Source organism: Pelophylax lessonae, assembly GCF_965119305.1.
Source record: "Pelophylax lessonae genome assembly, chromosome: 2".
Taxonomy (NCBI): domain Eukaryota; kingdom Metazoa; phylum Chordata; class Amphibia; order Anura; family Ranidae; genus Pelophylax; species Pelophylax lessonae.
In genome coordinates, this window is record NC_138769.1 from 188,118,329 (window position 1) to 188,127,382 (window position 9,054).

Consider the following 9,054-nt stretch of genomic DNA (forward strand, 5'->3'; position numbering starts at 1 on the left):
AGATAAGTGTAGTATTTGACTCTAATGCGAAGCACGAATGCATCTCACTAAATTATGTCCTTCTCAGCGGACCTGACCTAAACAATACACTCCTGGGAGTACTCATCAGGTTCAGAAAAGAACTCGTAACAGTAACAGCAGACGTAAAACAGATGTTCTACTGTTTCCTTGTTCGAGAAGATCACAGAGACTACTTAAGGTTCCTGTGGTATGCAGACAATGACTTTAACAAAGACATCACAGAGTACAGGATGAAGGTACATGTGTTTGGAAACAGCCCTTCTCCAGCTATAGCTATCTACAACTTGAGACAAGCAGCACAGCAAGATGAAGGACATGGTCAAGAAGCCAAACAGTTCGTCATGAAGAACTTTTACGTAGATGATGGACTTGCTTCTTTCTTCAGCAACGAAGAAGCTTTTAAGGTCTTGAAAAGTACAAGAGAAATGTTGGCAGAATCCAACATAAGATTGAATAAGATAGCTTCCAACAGCAGCAGAGCTATGGAAGCATTTCCAATGGAAGACCGTGCTAAAGACCTCAAAGACCTGGATCTAGGAACAGAATCACCACCCTTGGAAAGAAGTCTTGGGCTTAGTTGGGACCTGAAGACTGACAGTTTCACCTTCAAGGTCGCCAGAGAAGAGAAGCCATTTACAAAAATAGGTGTCCTATCTACAGTCAACAGTCTTTATGACCCTCTGGGATTCGTAGCACCTATCATCATGCAAGGCAAAGCTCTTTTGAGACAGGTCACTATTGAGCAATAACAAAGTGACTGGGACGTACCTCTACCTGAAGAGAAGGAAATGCAGTGGAAGTTGTGGAAAGACTCATTGTTAGAGCTTGAACAACTCAGCATCCCAAGACCGTACGCACCTATTTCCTTATCTGCTACAAAGAGAAGAGAAATATGCGTATTCTCGGATGCTTCCACTATGGCTATCGCAGCTGTAACCTACCTTAGGGTAATAGACACTGAGGGACAAAGCCATGTCGGGTTCATTATGGGAAAATCTAAACTGGCTCCGAGACCCGCTCATACTGTCCCACCTCTAGAACTTTGTGCTGCTGTCTTAGCTGTAGAGATGGCAGACATGATTACGACAGAACTGGACATTGAGATCCATGCAGTGAACTTTTATACAGACAGCTAGATTGTGTTAGGATATATTTACAACGCTTCAAGAAGATTTTATACATACGTGGCCAACAGAGTGACACATATCAGAAAGTCTACAAGTCCAGAACAGTGGCATCACATCAGCACGGACAAGAACCCAGCTGATCACGGGACAAGACTGATGTCAGCCGCTGTACTCAAGCAAACTAACTGGTTCGTAGGTCCTTCCTTTCTTGGTAAGCCAGAAACCAAAGAGACTACTCAGGTAGAGACTTTTCAGCTCATAGAACCAGATCAAGACAAAGAGGTAAGACCTCAAGTTGCAGTTTGCAAGACTTTAGTTACAAGAGACAGTCTGGGCGCCCATAGATTTGAAAGGTTTTCCAGCTGGAAGTCGCTGACCCGTGCAATCGGAAAACGTATCTGTCTAGCCAGATACTCCTGCAGAGCTACCAATACTGATCAGCGTAGCAAAGACCATCTTGAACAAGCCAAGGTCACGTTCATCAGATGCATCCAGCAGGAAGTCTTTAAAGAAGAAATCCAAAGCCTTATGAAAAAGGAAGAGATTTCTCGACACAGCTCGCTCCAGAGGATGGAACCAGTGACAGCTCCCACAGGAGACTTTGACCTCAAGGACTTGTACACCAAGCAATGGAGACAAGTTCAAAGTCTTGCGGACATTTTCTGGAAGAGGTGGAGACAAGAATACCTGGTGACACTGCAGTCACGCAAGAAATGGCAAGATGACCAGTCCAATTTACAAATTGGAGACGTTGTCTTACTAAAAGACACTCAGGCCCACAGGAACGAGTGGCCTATTGGACTCCTAGCAGTGATGCTAAAGTTAGAAAAGTTGAAGGTAGAGTTGTTAGACAGGGCACTCCCAAGGTGTATGCTAGGCCAATTTCTGAAGTCGTTTTACTTCTGTCCAATGGTTAGTGGCATAAAAAAGTATGCCAGGTGGGGAGTGTGCTGCCTTCGCACTGTATATCTTGTACCTGGCACTCAGCAGTGTCTGTGCCTTTAAGACCCTCCATTTTCTTGTAGCCTAGGGGCGGGTCTTCTCCTTTCTGCTTTGGGCAAGTCTAAACTTGTCTATCCATTCCAGCGTGAGCCACCATAGGGAACAGACATAGGACCTCTCAAGCTAATCTATTGCAAACCTGATGAACACCAAAAGCCTGTAAGTAAAAGATTTGCTAGTTCAGCCTGTATAGAGGGATGTTAGACATTTGTATAGATAACATGTGTTCCAGTATGTAGTAAGCACATGTTAGTTAGTCCCTATCTTCTGCATAACTATGTATAATGTATGATGTTGAATACATACTTATACCTGTTTTTCATATGTTTGTTTTATAGTTTTACCACACACATACTTTTATATCCTCTCATGTCCACCATATATCTACTTATTCATATGTAAAGGCACATGTATGGATTATATCTCAGTAAAGGTTGCATCAGTTAAAGAAACCAGCGCTTCTTTCATTGAGATTTGGTTATTTCTTGATGTGAAGCTGTGTACCTCAAGCAACACACAGCCGAGACATTACAATGTTGATCAACTATTTAAGGCACCTGTGACCAGTGTTGCCAACCTACCAGACTGAAATTTACTGACACGACATCCAAAATTTTCCTGCACAGCCAATTTTTTACTGGCAAAAGTTACAAAATTACAGTTTTAAATGCAAATTTCAGTATTTAGGCTACAAACAAGTACAATAAGCTATTAGCAATGGGACTTATGGTACATATTAAGGCACAAAACATATTTCTTTTTTTCAGCATAGTAAGTAGCTCAGGGAGAAGACTCCAGAGAGAAAGAATTTAGAATGGGAGGCACGCACACATGAAAGTGACTCTCACAGTGACACTGACAGCAATGTGCAGCAGCTACTAATGGTTGGCAGCACTGCCTGTGACTGTGCTGGTATGTAAATTCAAAGGGGCCAATCTCTTATTCGGATGCTGCTTCTGAAATATTAAAGCCGGGGTGGGGAACCTACGGCCCGCGGGCCGTATGCGGCCCCCCGAAGCCATCTGATCCGGCCCTGCCATTGGGCTGCCTCCGGAGGGGAAGGGGAGGGGGAGCGCCTCCTGATTACACACAGAGCGGGTTTCTTTGCTTACCCGGCGTGGCCGCTGTCATAAAAAGTCACGCCTCCTACCTATGATAGACAGCACAGTAGTGACGTCTATCATAGGAGTCGGTCCAGGAGGCGTGACTTCGCATGCGAGCGCCCGCGCTGGGTAAGTAGAAGAACCCTGCTATGCATTGATTGGGGGGGCACTCATCAGTGATCACTCTGCATTGATATGGGGGGGCACTCATCACTCTGCATTTATATGTGGGGGCACTCATCACTCTGCATTGATCTGTGGGGGCACTCATCACTCTGCATTGATATGGGGGAGGCACTCATTTGTGATCACTCTGCATTGATATGTAGGGGGGGGCACTCATCACTCTGCATTGATATGTGGGGGCACTCATCACTCTGCATTGATATGTGGGGGCACTCATCACTCTGCATTGATATTTGGGGCACTCATCACTCTGCATTGATATGTGGGGGCACTAATCACTGCATTGATCTGTGGGGTCACTAATCACTTTGCATTGATATGTGGGGGCACTCATCACTCTGCATTGATATTTTGGGGCACTCATCACTCTGCATTGATGTGTGGGGCCACTCATCACTCTGCATTGATATGTGGGGGCACTAATCACTCTGCATTGATATGTGGGGGGCACTCATCACTCTGCATTGATATGTGGGACGGGTGCACTAATCATTCTGCATTGATCTGTGGGGGCACTCATCAGTCTGCATTGATATTTGGGGGCACTCATCACTCTGCATTGATATGTGGGGTACTCATCACTCTGCATTTATATGTGGGGGCACTAATCACTCTGCATTGATATTTGGGGCACTCATCACTCTGCATTGATATGTGGGGGCACTAATTACTCTGCATTGATCTGTGGGGGCACTCATCACTCTGCATTGATTGGGGGACACTCATCACTCTGCATTGATATGGGGAAGGCACTCATCCGTGATCACTTTGCATTGATATGTAGGGGGGGCACTCATCACTCTGCATTGATATGTGGGGGCACTCATCACTCTGCATTGATATGTGGGGGCACTCATCACTCTGCATTGATATTTGGGGCACTCATCACTCTGCATTGATATGTGGGGGCACTAATCACTCTGCATTTATCTGTGGGGGCACTAATCACTCTGCATTGATATGTGGGGGCACTCATCACTCTGCATTGATATGTGGGGCACTCATCACTCTGCATTGATATGTGGGGGCACTCATCACTCTGCATTGATATGTGGGGGCACTAATCACTGTGCATTGATATGTGGGGGCACTCATCACTCTGCATTGATATGTGGGGGCACTAATCACTCTGCATTGATCTGTGGGGGCACTCATCAGTCTGCATTGATATGTGGGGGCACTCATCACTCTGCATTGATATGTGGGGGCACTAATCACTGTGCATTGATATGTGGGGGCACTCATCACTCTGCATTGATATGTGGGGGCACTCATCACTCTGCATTGATATTTGGGGCACTCATCACTCTGCATTGATATGTGGGGGCACTAATCACTGCATTGATCTGTGGGGTCACTAATCATTTTGCATTGATATGTGGGGGCACTCATCACTCTGCATTGATATTTTGGGGCACTCATCACTCTGCATTGATGTGTGGGGCCACTCATCACTCTGCATTGATATGTGGGGGCACTAATCACTCTGCATTGATATGTGGGGGGCACTCATCACTCTGCATTGATATGTGGGACGGGTGCACTAATCACTCTGCATTGATCTGTGGGGGCACTCATCAGTCTGCATTGATATTTGGGGGCACTCATCACTCTGCATTGATATGTGGGGTACTCATCACTCTGCATTAATATGTGGGGGCACTAATCACTCTGCATTGATATTTGGGGCACTCATCACTCTGCATTGATATGTGGGGGCACTAATCACTCTGCATTGATTTGTGGGGGCACTCATCACTCTGCATTGATTGGGGGACACTCATCACTCTGCATTGATATGGGGAAGGCACTCATCCGTGATCACTTTGCATTGATATGTAGGGGGGGCACTCATCACTCTGCATTGATATGTGGGGGCACTCATCACTCTGCATTGATATGTGGGGGCACTCATCACTCTGCATTGATATTTGGGGCACTCATCACTCTGCATTGATATGTGGGGGCACTCATCACTCTGCATTTATCTGTGGGGGCACTAATCACTCTGCATTGATATGTGGGGGCACTCATCACTCTGCATTGATATGTGGGGGCACTCATCACTCTGCATTGATATGTGGGGGCACTCATCACTCTGCATTGATATGTGGGGGCACTAATCACTGTGCATTGATATGTGGGGGCACTCATCACTCTGCATTGATATGTGGGGGCACTAATCACTCTGCATTGATCTGTGGGGGCACTCATCAGTCTGCATTGATATGTGGGGGCACTCATCACTCTGCATTGATATGTGGGGGCACTAATCACTGTGCATTGATATGTGGGGGCACTCATCACTCTGCATTGATATGTGGGGGCACTAATCACTCTGCATTGATCTGTGGGGGCACTCATCAGTCTGCATTGATATGTGGGGGCACTCATCACTCTGCATTGATATGTGGGGCACTCATCACTCTGCATTGATATGTGGGGGCACTAATCACTCTGCATTGATTTGTGGGAGCACGCCTCACTCTGCATTGATCTGTGGGGGCACTCATCACTCTGCATTGATTTGTGGGAGCACGCCTCACTCTGCATTGATCTGTGGGGGCACTCATCACTCTGCATTGATATGTGGGGGCACTCATCACTCTGCATTGATATGTGGGGCACTCACTCTGCATTGATATGTGAGGGGCACTCATCACTCTGCATTGATATGTGGGGGCACTAATCACTCTGCATTTATATGTGGGGGCACTCATCACTCTGCATTGATATGTGGGGCACTCATCACTCTGCATTGATATGTGGGGCACTTATCACTCTGCATTGATATGTGGGGCACTCATCACTCTGCATTGATATGTGGGGGCACTAATCACTCTGCACTGATATGTGGGGGCACTCATCACTGTGCATTGATATGTGGGGCACTCATCACTCTGCATTGATATGTGGGGCACTCATCACTCTGCATTGATATGTGGGGGCACTCATTACTCTGCATTTATATGTGGGGCACTAATCACTCTTCACTGATTGGGGCACTAATCACTCTGCATTAAGGGGGGCAAACCTGGAAAACCAGTTGCGAGTAGCAACATCATCAATACCAGCTACCATCACACACCTCACCAAAGAGAAGCAGTTGCAGCCATCACATTAGGGGTGAGTTAATTAAATGTTTGACCAAATATAATAGGCACATTTTTAAGTTGATAATTTTGTACGGCCCCCGAATGATTTTAAAAATACCCAAATGTCCCTCGGCAGAAAAAATGTTCCCCACCCCTGTATTAAAGGAAGGCTACTCTTGAAAAGTCACTATTAGTTGCTGTTATTTGAAGGCCTAGGACAGGCATCACTGAATGGCGGACCGCAGGCCGGATGCAGACCGAATCACTGTCCAAACGCACCATTTATGTCATTGTTATGTGACTATAACAGCAAAGCAGAGATCGGGAGACAGGACAGATCATGAGAGAGGCACAGTAGCACTGCATGGAGCAGCTGTAGGAGCTGCCCGAGATAACTTTGCAGATTAACAGACACAGCGGTCTGGGCAACCAATCACCAGCTCGGTAATATGCAAAGTTAACTTCAGCAGCTCCCTCCCTCCATACAGCACTACAGTGCCTCTCTCTCAGGATCTGTCCTGTCTCGCAAACTCTGCTCTGTGTACCTGCCAGGTAACGGAGTAAGGGGAGAAGAGGATCTGTAGCTGAAGGATGGAGGAGCAGGAATTTACAGAGAACTCTATTTGGGGGGGGGGGGGTGATATAAAGGGACAAGCACTCTACCCTGTGTGTGTGGGGGGGGGGGGTGAAGGGGGCATAAAGGACTACGGGGGGGGAGATGTAAAGGGGCAGGGCTCACTGCTGTATGTTGGGGCTGATGGGGTGATGTGAAGGGAGAAAAAATGACTACTGGGGGAGGTGATGTAAAAGAGCAGAGCACCTTACTTTGGGGGGTGATGTGAAGGGGGAGAAAGGGCTGCAGGGGGAAATGGTGTAAAGAAGCAAAGTAGACTACTGTGTGTGTGTGGGGGGGGGGTGAAAGGGGCAGAAAGCACTAGTGGGGGGGGGGGACTGATGTAAAGGGACAGGGCACACTACTGTATGTGGGGGGGGGGGGTGAGGGGTGATGTAAAGTGGGAGGAATGAACTACTGGAGGGAGGGGAGGTGATTCAAAGAGGCAGAAAGAACTGCTGGGGGTGATGTAAAGGGACAGAGCAGACTACTGTGTGTATGTGGTGTGTGGAGGGGGGATAGTGGGGATGGGGTATGATCTGAAGCGGGCAGAGGACACTATTGTCTGTGGGTGGACAAAAGAGGGCACTACTTTGGGGAATAATGTAAGAGGGGCAAAGGACACTGTCAGGGGGAAAGGAGGACACTACTGTGGGGGGTGATGTGGGAGGGGCGAAGGGCACTGCTTTTGGGGACAGTTTTGTGGGGGTGGTGATGTGAATGGGGGTTCAGAACACTACTGTGAAGGGGCAGAGGACACTGAAAACGAGATTGTGATATAAGAGGAGAGGGGGCTCTGATGTGAAGGACCTGAGTGATTGGAAGAACATGTGATTTGGACCTCTGCTGGAAAAAGGTTTTACTGATCGGACTGTGAATTTTAATTAATTGCACCTGGTTGAAGATACAAAATCGATTTTGTGCATCCCCTGCAACAAAAATGGCATTTTTGATGAGATACTCCCGGAGGGAAATCATGTCCAAAGGGATGCAGACCCAGCAATTTTCCTCATTAGAGCCCTGCAGATGCACTCCCATGCAGAATCACATGGACACAGACAAGTAAACATTTACCTCACCAGAATAACAAAATGTAGGAATCTGCAAAAAAGTTTGTTAAAATCCTTTAAACGTACATTGATGATCGGGGCGTGGTTTGCCAGCAAGATGGCTGGCTGCATGTGATCGAAATTGAAGAGACAAGGACTCACTGCTCAAGGTGGTGTAATTGCCTGATGACTCACACCGGTGCATGCCTCGGCTCGCCTCCGTGAAAACTTGATAAAGGAATAGGAATTGGCAGCACTCCAGATTGAGTCAAAATCCAGATTTATTGACTGGACATCCAAATTATGACAATCGTGACAAGGTAGACGCGTTTCACACACTGACAGTCAGTGTGTGAAACGCGTCTACCTTGTCACGATTGTCATAATTTGGATGTCCAGTCAATAAATCTGGATTTTGACTCAACCTGGAGTGCTGCCAATGCATGTGATCGAAGCTCTGCAGGCCTCCACTCGAGCTCCATGCGGTGCACCTTGATACCCACCTTGATCCGGACCTCCATGCGAGTATTGCCGCAGCTTGCGATACATACTGGGCAATATGAGTAAGGAGACAAGTAAGGAACGTCCCGCTACGGCAACAGAACGTTTGAAGGAGTTTGTGCGGACCGAGAAGCAGGAAGTAGGTCGGGGCCCACCAAACACACGGAGTGGAGGAAGCAGCAGCAATACACAGAGCAACATGCCGGCGGAGAAACCAGAAAAACTCTCACTTGAACAGGTACATTCTCAACTTATGGCTGCTATAACTGCAAGTAATACTATGTTGACTGGAAAATGGAGGAAATTAGAATGGATATTGGTTTAATACACCATGATCTGCAGGCTGTGAGAGAGCGG

At 47.1% G+C, this 9,054-nt stretch overlaps 1 pseudogene across 1 annotated transcript; it reads left to right on the top strand.

Moving 5' to 3' along the window:
- Window positions 1-1,081: 1,081 nt before the first annotated feature.
- LOC309548024 lies at window positions 1,082-2,065 on the top strand (annotated as a pseudogene). Its single transcript has one exon. The product of its transcript is annotated as an uncharacterized misc_RNA (transcript).
- Window positions 2,066-9,054: the final 6,989 nt, after the last annotated feature.